The 13,876-nt window shown below is 33.2% G+C and overlaps 1 pseudogene; it reads left to right on the plus strand.

Annotated features, from left to right (window-relative positions):
- Positions 1–6,718: 6,718 nt before the first annotated feature.
- LOC120147487 lies at positions 6,719–10,742 on the plus strand (annotated as a pseudogene).
- Positions 10,743–13,876: the final 3,134 nt, after the last annotated feature.

Consider the following 13,876-nt stretch of genomic DNA (forward strand, 5'->3'; position numbering starts at 1 on the left):
TTTCATTAATGGTAAGATGTACATTTCACATTAAATGAATTTTTAATTCATTTAAGCTTAAATAAAGGCTAAATTAACCAAAATATCATGAAACCAAGCCTATTTTTCAGCCAACATTTCGTGCTCCTTCAAACCAATGTAAGAGAATTTTTATTTTTCATTTTTGAGCAATTTCCTTCGGATTTTGTATCATGCCATGAAATAGAAAATTGTTATATTCGAAAAACGCTATCATTTGGTATAATTATTGTTTGCTAATTTAACTTGTGTTCAAAGATCCTAAATTATAGGGTTTATGTTCATATTAGGGTTTATGGAATAGATCAAGGATTTTGATGTTATTGATGTTGTATAATCATTTCCAAGCATGATTGATGATTAAAATCACTTGTACATGATCATATGACCATATTAAGTTTCGGCCTAATCTTGGGAAAAAATATGTGTTTTGATGAAATTAAGTTAGGTTTTTGATTGTATAGATTTTATAAGGTTGAATCAAAGTTGATTTCATGATTTAATCGAATCAAAATCGGGTAAAATCATGAAAACCCTAATCTTGAACATACAAAGCATTCGAACTTGAATGTAGAGGATGAGAAAAATTAGGGAAAACTTTTTAGGGGTTGTAAATGATGTAGAAAGTATCTATAAGACTTAGAAAAATTTTGGGACCATTCTATAATTTTTTGAAAAGTTGTAGGATCGAATTAGTAATTTTGGAAAAGTTTTGGATTGTTGTGTAATTGTTTAATAGTTGATTTACTGTGTTGGAAATGAATGTTTGAGTGTTGAAATTAAAGTTAGGATATGAATTTGGATTATTTTGGAAAGCTTGTAAAAGTTGAGGTTTAAATAAAAAATATGGAAAGGTTGGGAACTTAAGTGAAAATGTTATGTGAAGTTGGGATAAAAGGAACTTGAGTGGTCAATTATAAGTATTAAGGTCAACATTTATGTTGTGACATGGAAATTGTATCGAATAAGCATCGGAAAATTTGTTAGGAATTTATTTTCCAAAGTATGCCTATGTTAGTAAGATTCTAACATTTGGTTTGAATTTTTATATGTTTGGCAATGATGTTCATACCAATATTTTGAGTTTTTGAAATCAAGATCAAATATTATTAAAGCTAAGGAGAAGCTTAAGGATGAAATAGGAAATTCTAAGGAAGGTTGCAAGCTAAGGACACCAGGTGAGTGCAAATTTAATTTGTACTTATGTTATCGACCAAACATTGGCTTGCACTGAGCCAGTGACGGAGTTACTATGGTAAGGAGTGACTCCTAAAATATTATGTATTTTGTGATTCATGCATATATGTGCATTTGGTGAGGTAATAGAATTTGTGAACAAGTTGAAAATGCAAATTGGTGAAATCTGCTTAGAATTTATGTTCTGGCTAGTAAGTTTAAAAAATCACTATAAATTAAACAAAAATTATTAGAGGATGATTTTTATACCTTTTTATTATTATACCGGTATAATTTTGTTTATAACAAATAGAAACTAATTATGAGGTGTATACAAAAATATATGAATTTTTAATCGAGGATAGGTCAGAAAACAGGGTAGCAGATTCTGCTCAAAAATATTTTTGTCGGTTAACTTTGAAAATTCACCATATAGTGTAAGAATTGAACTATAAGTAATTTCTTATATGGATAGATTCGTATTTGAGTCTAGTTTCCAGCTACATAATGGAATAATTTTTAAATTTGTATATTAATACATAATAATATTTCTTTAAAGACAGTGCAAACTGTCAGAACATGAAATTAGGACAAATTTTGGGATTTGACCAAATTAGAAGCAAAGGATCAAGTTAAAGCTTAGTTAAGTTTATATTTTGACTTGTATATAATGTCAAAATGAGTGCAATGTATACATAACATTATGCACGGATGTTTTATACATCATCGGGTAGGACATGCAATGAATCTACTTTATTTATGTTGGCATGATATTTATGTCAATCATCATATATTTTACATATTCTAAATATGTCAAAGGTTGATCAATATAAAATGCAATGATCATGGATCATTAGATATGATGTTTATCATGAACAACTATGATATTTACCATGAATGCTATTTCGGGTATGAACTGCCCAATGTTAAATTATGATAATATACTTTGCCATGGATGGATCAAATAAAATAGATTATATGCCCATGTAAGTCATTGAGGAAGAGGGTATAGTTGGCATGCCATAGAGTCTTGTAGCTACATGTTTGATTCAACACTATAGTGTGTAAGTACACTTAGTACAGGTGGTGGGCACAACCTTATGTGTCATATACAGATTAGCACTATAGTGTAAACTTAGTGCAGGTGGTGGGCGCGACAAAATGTGTCATAGAACTACAGTGCAAGTATTTGCACGAATACCTAGTGTCCTCAGGGTTTAAATTGGGCTATGGTTTAATGGTTAGTAATTAATAAACAAGTTAATAAACTTATGAACTTATGGAATACATGACAAGTATATTGGTAATAAATTTATAGGTAATTCATATCATGTTCATATTAGTAGCATGATTGGAAATACAGGTAAAGTGATCATAATGCATTCAATATTATTATTGTTTACATTTATGTGCTGCATTGCCTTGAAAATATTTCTATTGATTTCCTCACTAAGTGTATACTTATCTTGTGATGTTTTTCACGCGTAAGAAAAAGAAACAAAATTAGTAAAGAGCTGAGCTTGGCATCGATCACCATGAAAATATATACAGATAACAACAATGAAATCCACTGTGTTCTAAAAAGTTCTAGCTGGCATGTATACGGGAATGAATAATCTGTAATTTCTTAATATAGTTAGTATTAAATATAATTAATAGTATGAATAAATATTATCATATTAAAATATGCTTAAAATTTAACTTGGGTTTTAAATCAAACGTGTTAGACAATCTTATTTATTTTATGAAATAGAAAGAACAGTCTATCACTGCTTCAAACTAGTTTTAAATTGGTAAACAAAAATATTATATTATGATTTTTCTATTAATAATTATTTTATAATAATTGTTCATGTTATTAAACTGGAGATGTTTGAATGAAACCAAAATTTTACTCACTTAAATTAAAGAAATGTTTTGAATTTTTTATGTGACATATGTAACTTGTATTGATTCACGTATACAGGTTATGGGTGTTCGAATTCTTTACTTTGCTTAGTATTCTACATTTATTCTCATCTTTACTTAGCATATATTCTGTTTATTCATCATTACTTAGCTCATCATATGCATGTGCACTCATAACTAGCTCATATACATCATATACATTGGCAAAATAATGCATTCTTAATGGTTATCATTAATTTATGACTTATACTATTGATTTTCTTACACATGTATGTACATTGGATGTTGTATTCACCATTTTTACCTTAGCCTCCAGAAGTTGCCAACACTTCAACAACATCTGTCCTTCCACCACAACAATATTCCAGTAACTTCCAGTAACAACAACAGCATTCCAGCAGCCTCCACAACAGCAAGCCTGGAACAACATTCCCTCTTCGTCGACTAGCTCCACCTATGGCTTCCAGCAACTTCTAGTAGGAGCCAGATGCCCTTCCTCGTTCCAGCAAAACAGCCACGCCCATGGCCCCAAATGTTCCACATTACCGACAGCTTCACCCGTGGCCACTAATGCCTCACGCCAATGTTCAACTCATAATCACAAAATTAAAAGAGATTTTAATTTTTTTATTATTTCACATATAAAATGAGATTATAAAAACCCCATAATAGTATGTAAATGTTCTCGAAATCTGGAAGTATTATGCACATAATATTGGAAATAAGAAAACATAACAAATTATAGTGGTTACCTCTTGGCCATTTGGGTTCCCTTGCCTGAGTGGGTGTCGTCGGAGTGCTTACGTGCTTTAGTTTTTTAACCCTAAATTGCGGTTCCAAGTTCAAATCATGAGGGATTTCTATTTGTTTCGGTTGAGAATCACCTAAGTTTAAGGTTTTCAACCACCACCGACCGTGGTCGGAAGAGCTGATGACCACCAATTTATGGTGGCCGACGGCTTGTTATTGTTTTTTTGTTCTCTCGGTCGGATGTAAAAAGTGAAAGGGAGAGTGTTTTTCTTTTTCTTGAGAGAAAAGAGAGAATGGTTAGGGTTAAAATTTTAGCCAATATAACTAAAAGATGTATATATATGGTCCAAGTTTTGGGTAAATTGCTATGTAGTCCCTTTAACTCTAGCGTGTTTTACATCTAGGTCATTATATTTTTAGGTTCAAATCACCAAATAGGTCCCCTAAACCTTGCCGAGTTTTTTTATTTCAGTCACAAAGTAATATCTTTTCCTTTTCTTTGATTTCAATATTCTGATTTCATTTTATTTTAATTTAGTCATTGTTTTTGTTTTACCATTTATTTGAAATTGATTACTGAATTTTATGTTTTTACATTTTAGCTATTAATCAATCATGTTTTCTTTATTTATTGGTTGAATCAAATAATTTTACTATTAATTTCTTGTGGAAAATATTACATTCTTTTCATTTCAGTTGGAAAGAGAAATATTCGTCCTAAAGTATTTTTGGGATTATTTTCTCTTCGATTGGAAATATTGGAATATTTCCTATTTATCCTTAGAATTTTCCATTAAATAAAAATTATGCAATTGAATTTGGAATAATAGGATCATAACTTAAATTTATATTTTGAATTCTTAGATTTCCTCTACTAGAGACAATTTATAATAGATGAGGTACCAATTTTGGGCGTTGTGAGGGTGTTTATCCTTCCCCACGTGTAATCGACCCTGAACCAATTTTTTATTACTAAAAAAGAATAAATTTCTGGTTACACGTAGACATTATTATCCTTTAAAATGATGTTTTCTTAAAAACTCTTTTAAAAGACGATTTTTAGGTATTCGACCTACCTAACCCAAAACGGTCGATGATGACTCCAAAACATTTCATTAAAAACCATTTATTTATTTGTATCGTACCGGGAAAAAATCAATTATGATAGCTTCGTGACTCCGCTAGAGAGTAAGCTAGTCAAGCCCTAAATCGATTATATATTGTCTCTATAGTTGGAAATTGAGAATTCAATTTTATTTAATTTATGATTCTTTTGATTTCTTTCAAATTTTTTTCTATATCCTTGTACATTCATGTTTGTATTTATTGATTTTCAAATGCTAAAATCTCTTTAATTTGATTTTTATGTGGTTGTTTTCCAAAGGTTTGATAATTTCTCCTCACATACGACAATTACATTTCATTTGCATAACATATGCTCTATTCTCGAGCTCTTTCCCTTTTAAATGAGAGTAAAAGCGGCGTCTTCGTGAGAATTTATTCTCCGTGTCAGACTTAGCAAGTAGCTTTCAGGGTTTATATTTCCTATATCTTCATGAGGATTTATTCTCTGTGTCAGGCATAGGGAAATATGCCCTCTCGAATTGAACTCGGTCCGCTTAAGCCTATAATGGGTGAGGATTGAGGGTCTGGCTCGCCCAAGGGGGCACTGACGAGGACAATTTGAGTACCTTTACTTTTAGAGCCGAAACTCTGCATATAATAAACCATAGAAATTCATCCGATCTGAGAAAATGTTGAAACTCTGTCCGTAGGCACCTGAATAAGTGTACATAAATGAGAAATGAAATTTAACCTGTCTTTTAATTTATATGATAGACTATTTTCTGAGTAAATGCATGTGAACTAGAAAAGTATGTGGTTAGGGTTATCAGTTTTCTTGTGTATTTTATTTATTGTATTTATGGTTCATTTAACCGTTGAAGTTAATTTAATTCTTTATTTACTGATTTATTGTCCCTTAATTATTATTTTAATTTTATTAATTTGTTCCCTTTGTTTTATTGCTTGATTTTTTTATTTCTTTTACATAAACATTACATGCCATAGAAGGTATTGATTCATGAGTTAATATTCACATTAGAAGGATTTTAATATCACAATGTCACTTGAAGAGGTATAATAGAATTGAGAAAACACATCAAAATTATAAAAAAAGGGCACTCCATGAAGCAACTAAGGAAGGAACGTCATGTCAAAATATGATCAAAGGCCCATCCAAGAAGACATTTCAGAAAGAAAGTTCCAAGAAATCCAAGCATTGAAGTCATGCATCAAGATAGACAAGGAAAAAATGTCGTCTGGAATGATCAATTGAGGAAGTTAGAAGATCAAGCAATTCGTAGTTTCTGTCTCCCTCGGTGTATTGAGGCATTGTGCGTTCTTTAAAAGTTGTTTTAGGACAATTATTTTAGAATCAGTACTTTCATTTCATGGGCATTTTTTGCATTTTCATTTACCATTAGACTTATATTTTTCATTAATTTATGTCCTTGTTATTTTGTTGTCTTATATGTCCTAACTTGTTTTTCTTTCATCATGTAATCATAACATAAACCAAAGGTATCGATCTGTGAGTAGTCATCAATTAGAAGGTTTTCGTGATGGACAAGGGGTTTCGTGATCAAGTAGACCATGATATAGCTAAGAGTTGGCATCTTGAAGAAGCTCATAGAAGAGTACAAAACCATGTTCCCAAAGATTTTATGTCCAACAAAGTGCAAAAAAAGGAAATACGAGAGATGAGAGAACATATGTCCAAGATGATGCATAAAGCAGCTACTTTGGCCAAAAGAAATGAGATTTTTGCACAAGAAGATAAAAAACTCAATGAAAAAATCATGTTATGTCAGATACACAAGGGACTACTTTAGAACAATGTGATCCTAGCAAACTTGAGAAATCACACATAGTCATCATTCGTATCAACAAGCTATCTGGAGATATTAATGAAATAGTGACAGCTGTAAAAGTTCAAAGAGATGAAGAAAAGTCAAGTGATCAGGAATTATTGGTACTTGAGACCCTACTCACAATGCTGGTGGAGAGGAATATGGTGACTCTGGTTCAGTCCAAGCCAAAAGAACCCCCATATCCTAAGGGGTATAATGCGAATGCCATATGTAGTTACCACATAGGAAGTTCAGAGCATGCTACAGAAGATTATGGGGCTTTGAAAAGTAAAGTCAGAGATCTTATCCAGGCATGGTTGTTAAGTTTTAAACAGGCTAAATTCGTGTTTCCCAGAAGTCCAGTGGTAATTAGAGTATTTGAAAATTAAGAAAACAAAGAATGATGAAAACCTAACTGTGGCATCTCAATATTCAAATCCATTTTCCAAAGCTTGTCTCACGGAGTCACATTTAAATGATGACCAAAATTTAGAGGGTACTGGTCCTCATTTTGATATTGTTCCTACCTCATATGGAGAATTGTGTGTCAATCTATTAGTGGCTCAAGAAGTGGCCCCACTTTACGTGAATCCTTCGCAACCTCCGTATCCAAATTAGTGTGATGTTAATGCCCATTGTGAGTATCATACAAGAGCTTAAAGGAATTCTATCGAGAAATGTATTGCCTTTAAACACTGAGTTCAGTGCTTGTTCGAGCATCGATTATTAGAGTTCAAGATGGGAAGTCAACCTGGTTTGGTAACTGACAGTCCAGTTGAGATGGAACCAAAAGTGTTCAAGGATAAAAGCACCACTGGCGGCACCCAAGAAGAAGAATGTCTACTGAAGTACGAAAGCTGAATACTTCATTTCCAAAAAGAAATTGATGATCTGGTTAGAGACATTGAAGACATGCATAATGATTTTCAAAGAATCAGTCAAATCTTCAAAAATGTTAGTCTGGGTGATATTCCATAGGAGTGTGAAAAAGGAGTCACTAAGTTAAAGAATGACGTTGTACAATGGGCAAAGAATTATAAAGTGCATGAAATCGACCTAAGAAGTTCCTTCGTGATTTACAGATTGTAAAAGGTAAACACAATGCAACCCTAAATGATTTAAGAAAATGTCGAGCAAAAAATGTGATGATGAGCATATCCATATCCAATACAGAAGCTTCACATCAAAGCCACATGCTTGATGTCGATGATGAGCTAGAAGCCAATAAAGCCAAATGCAAGATACTGACAAAGATTTTACATGATTACAAGAATCTTGTACAAGAACTTCATAATCACGTAGAGTCTCGCGTGAAAAAAATGATCAGTATTGTCAACAGCTTCGAGAATTTAAACGTAAGGTGGAGGAAAAAGATAATGCCATGAAGGAGATTGTTACTCTAGAAAGTAACATAGCTCACAAGGTTGTTGACTTAGCTATCCTTGCAAGAGATTTGAAGCATATTGATAACTTAACATCATATTAGACTTCGAAATTAACGTGGCTTTAGAAGGAAATAGAGAAGCTAGGAGTTAAATATATTACTTATCTATAAATTTGGCAATTTAATGTACTGAAAACTTTATGTTCAATGAAAATCATTTTAAGATGGTCACTCTAAAATGACACATTTTTGCATACATGCATTGCATCCTTTTATCTAATCATTTTCATATGCATTAGTTATGGAAATACTAAAATAATCCATGGAGGATTTTCCAATGATGATCTTAGTCATTTTGTTCTAAAGACAATGTTATTAATAACATATACAATTGTCACCTACGAGGCAAAAGACATACAACCTAGAATTATGGCGTTGAGGTGTGATATATAGAGTGTTACCAAACTAAATACTTCAAAAGGGTGTTAAAATTACATCACTAAAAGTTGTATCGAAAGATGCTCGATTTGGAAGAAGGTTGTTATTACCAAGAACATTCATTTTAGGCTCAAATTTGGACCTAGTTTACAACAAGAAAAGAAAATGACTGAAGAAGAAGAAACGAGAGATGTCAAATCCAAAGGAGATGATATCCCTGTGGGGCATATGTCATTCCCCCATCTTAAGAACACTTTCAAATTTGAAAGAGTTAATGTTAAACCACGATTGGCAAAAAAATAATAATTCAAGAAGAAGATAAGATGAAAGATCAAGGGTTACATGCCAACGGGATGACATGGATAGAAAATATGTGGCTAAAATCTGACCATATTGCTTGAAGAGAAGCTGAACAATTGAACTATAGAAGATCTCTTTGTAGTTTTGAGATGAAATTTAGAGCAAATCCCAAAATTAACCTTTATGCTTTTGCCCACGAGCATTAAGGATTTTTTTGTGAAAGACTCATATGTTAATTCTACTTCTTATGCAATTGAATATGCTTTCCTTCATTTCTCAAATGGAAACCATTTTATACATTTTTATATTCTTTATCATTCATTACATTCTTTCATTTTCGACATTCTTTATTCTTTGATTCATTCCATACAAATGTCTATTGCTCTTCCAAATGTATATATTTGCTCCAAATTTTTTTTGCATGTGCCCTAATAACTAATAACATGAATGTTTCTGAACTTTAATCATGAGATAAATTTTGAGTGGCATGTGTTTAAAAGAAATCTATGAGTGCAAATATTAGGTAGAATGTGATGTTACTAATAATTTATTAAGGTATTTGGAAAAGGAATAGACGTTGGAATTTTAAATAAGGAATTCGTGGAGCAACTAAGATCGAAAGATGGGTTATTGTTAACTTTTCTGCTCGTTGTGATCCAAATAACATTGTGCAAATTCTGATTTGGTGCAGAGAAATGAGAGGAATTAAAATAAGTCCTCCATTTGATGTATTTACTGAGACAGACCAAAATAGACGCCACCACTGGTTACTAAAGCTGAGAAAATGTTCGACCTTGTACAATCTAAACTACCTGGAGCTCTACAATTCTTTCCCTACCTTTTGCCTAAAAAAATTTGATCTTTTTGGTTCATGGAAGAAGAAGAATCTTACGGATTTTGGCATAATTACGCAGTGTATAAATCCTACTAGGGTAATATAATTAGTACCTTACAAACATGCTTCTAAAAATCAATGCAAAACTTGGAGAGTTGAATTTGATATTAGAAAATGAACAAACATCTTAAGTTCTTATGGTTTCAAAGGTTCCAATGATCGTCCTTGGCATGGATGTGTCTCATGGCTCTCCTGGGTAGTCTGATATTCCATCAATTATTACGGTAGTCAGCTCTAGGTAGTGGCATTTGATCTCCCACTATAGTGCATCTGTACGGGCATTATCTCCAAAGCTTGAAATGATATATTCTCTTTTCAAACCAACTAAAAGGGATGATAATGGCATCATGAGGGAAGTTCTATACTCAAGTCAAGGAAGAGGAAACCTGATCGGATAATCATATTCAGGGGTAGGGTCAGCAAGTCTCAATTCAATCAGGTTTTGAACAAAGAATCAGATCAAGTTATAGAGGCTTGCAAATTTATTGATAAGAGTTGGAACCCCAAGTTTATGGTGATTATTGCATAAAAAAACCATAACACCAAGTTTTTCCAACAGGGATCTCCTGAACTTGTCTCACCTAATACTATTGTAGATAACCAAATCTGTCATCCAAAGAACAATGACTTCTATCTTTATGCTCATGCAGGAATGATTGGAACTAGGAGGCCAACCCATTATCATTTTTTTTTAGATCAAATTGGGTTTTTGGGTGATGATCTTCACGAAATTGTTCATTCTCTATCATAGGTGTACCAAAGGGGCACCATCGCCATCTCTGTCATTGCTCCTATTTGATATGCCCATTTGGCGGCTTTGCAGTTAGGACAGTTTATGAAGTTTGAGGATACTTTCAAAACATCATCGAGTCATGGTAGTGTTACTACTGTCGGAGCCATTACCGTCCCTCAGCTTCCCAGATTGAAGGAAAATGTCAGCAGCTCTATGTTCTTCTGTTAAGAAATAACCACCATTGAATCATCATTGTGTAGGCTTTTTAATTTCGCGAACTTAAGAATTATTTAAGTTTTCTTCAAAGTAGACTTGTTTTAAACCATTTGGGGTTTTGCTAATGTTATTTATAAACGTGAATGGTTGTTAACTAGTTATAGCCCTCTTCTCCAATGGCTTATTTTGGCTTCGTTTATCACTTGAAATGGCTATCATTTATCTCTGTTAAAGAAAAAATAAAAAAGAATAAGAAAAAAAAAGAATAAGAAAATAAGAAAATAAGAAAAAGAAAAATAATGAAAAAATAAAATTGAAAAGGGAGTTCAAGATGAAAACCCGCAAAAAGTGCCTTGAAACCAAAAGAAGGATTTGTGTTGAAAACCTGAAAAGGCGGCACAAATGCATTTTGATAACAGGCATCCGACAAATAAAACCCTCTTAAGAGTTTGGTACTTTGGAAACATCCGAAGTCTTCTAGACAAAAGATTGCCTCAACGCTTCGGGGCTTCTTTTGGTTGATTAACCTAGAAGAGCTTGATATGTTGAGATGAGCTTCACATGTACAGAAATTTTGGTAACATTTGAGATCTTCTTATAGAAGCTTAGCTTAGTGCTCAAAATTATATCAAGACAATTAGTTCATGAACATTCATGCTAATGATGTTTGAGGCATTTGACTTTATTTCTTGATTGTTTATCCTTTCCATGGTTTCCATGACTTTGTAAAAATTCCAATTTTCGAGCCCCAATTTTGTTCATTCACAAGCATCTTATAAGTAGATCAACATAGTTCAAAGGAAAGCAAAAGATTTCTTGGTATTACTTTGAACAAATCTTTTAAATTGGAGGAAATCTGAAAGTAGCCCAAAATCTTGATACACATATTCATTTGTAAGATTGTATGAGAGAAGTTATATGGGCTAAATTCATGAGAACATTTACTTGATCCCCATCAAACAATTTTCAAGATACTTTGATTAGGGGTAAATAAACAAGGTGATTTCTCAAGTATGATAGAGAATTTTTGAAGCTGGTGAGGTTCACCCTGCCTCGAATAAAATATAAGGGCTAGGGAGAAATTCTCTGACTCTTGGAACCATGAAGTCTGACATATCAGAAGTCTCACGAATAAAACTTTTCAATTTTTTGTGACATTATCAATAACCAACCAAGAAGCATGTGACATCTTAATAAAAGAGCAAGTATTGTTTTGAGAATTTTTTAGTATCTCGTGTTTTGACAAATGTTTAGCATTCATATGTTAGATATATTTGTCACTTGTTTGAGCAAGTTTTAAAATAAAGATTTTTGACAATGACAACTTCATAAATAGCCACATTGGGGCATGACCAAAGACTCGATCATGTTAGGATAACATGTTTCAAATAAAGAATATATTGACGATGAACCTTGTCACTCGAAGTATTAGGGGCAGGAAATAAAGACAAGAAGAGCTCATGTCGAAAAAACACCATTCATGCTTCAGTTAGTAGAAGAAACTCGGAGAAGCTATACTGATAAAGTAGATGAGTTTCAAAAGAAAAGGGGCATCAGAGTCATATTTCTGGCTGCAACAATAATTTGAGAGAAAGAACATTTTATTCAATAACTTCACAGGATGAGGTGCATCAACATTCCATTTTTACTCAAATCCATCGCATAAGGAGTTGGATCAACATCAACTTTTTGCTCGATTTTATCACAGAATAAGGTATATCAGCACCAACATTTCATTCAATTTCATCATAGAAGGAGGTGGATTAACATTTTCGTTTTGGTCAAATCCGTCGCATAAAGAGTTGAATTAGCTTCAACTTTTTGCATGATTCTATCACAGAAAGAGATAGATCAGCATTGACATTTTGTTTGATTCTTCAAAGAAGGAGTTGGATCAACATTTGTTATGTTGCTTGATTCTTCACAAAAGGAGTTGGATCAACAACAACCTTTCACTTGATTCTTCACAGAAGGAGTTGGATCAGTAAAAATCTTTTGCTTGGTTCTTCACAGATGAGTTGAATCAGTGTCAATCTAGTGCTTGTTTCTTCACAGAATGAGTCGAAACAACATCACCATGTTGCTTGATTCTATCATATAGATCAACATTGGCATTTTTTTATTCTTCACAAAAGGAGTTGGATCAACATTTGTCATGTTACTCGGTCCTTCAGAGAAGGAATTTGATCAGTAGCAACCTTGCACTTGATTCTTCATAGAAGGAGTTAAATCAGCGTCAATCTGATGCTTGTTTATTCACAGAATAAGTCGAAACAACGTCACCATGTTGCTTGATTCTATCACAGAATGAGATAGATCAACATCGGCTTTATTTGATTCTTCACAGAAGGAGTTGGATCAACTTTTGCATGGTACTTGGTCCTTCACTGAAAGATTTGGATCAGTAACAATCTTTCACTTGATTCTTCACATAAGGAGTTGGATCAGTGAAAATATTTCACTTGGTTCTTCATAGAAGGAGTTGAACCAACGTCGATTTGGTGCTCGTTTCTTCACAGAAAGAGTCGAAACAACATCTTTATTTTGCTCGACATCATCACATAAGGAGGTAGATTAGATTTATCATCATCTTACTCAAATCCATCACAGAAGGAGGTGGATCATCATTCCCGATGAAAGAGTTCATAATGAGAAGAACTCATCCAAAAAGAGCGAAAAGTTCATAATGAAGGACTTATAGGTCATAAGTTTGACCAGTTCAAGCTAAAAATGGTGTTTTATGTCTTTTCTCCATTTATGTTCCACAATAACGAGCAAAGAGGGGCAATGTAATCACCATTTTTACCTTAGCCTCCAGCACCTGTCAGCACTTCAAAAACAATTGTCCTTCCACTACAGCAGTGTTCTTGTAGCTTACAGTAACAACAACAACATTCCAGCAGCCTTCACAACAGCAAGCCCAACACAATTATCCCTCCACATCGACCAGCTCCACCTATGGCTTCCAATAGCTTCCAGTAGAAACCAGCTGCCCTATCTCGTTCTAGCACAACAGCCATGCCCATGGTCCCAAATACTCCACGTTGCCGGCAACTCCACCCATGGCCACCAATGCCCCACGCCAATGTTCAGCTCATCATCACAAAACAAAAAGAGATTGTAAATTTTTTATTATTATCTGGAAA

This window comes from Hibiscus syriacus, unplaced genomic scaffold (assembly GCF_006381635.1).
Source record: "Hibiscus syriacus cultivar Baekdansim isolate YM2019G1 unplaced genomic scaffold, ASM638163v2 tig00002511_pilon, whole genome shotgun sequence".
In the NCBI taxonomy this organism is placed as follows: domain Eukaryota; kingdom Viridiplantae; phylum Streptophyta; class Magnoliopsida; order Malvales; family Malvaceae; genus Hibiscus; species Hibiscus syriacus.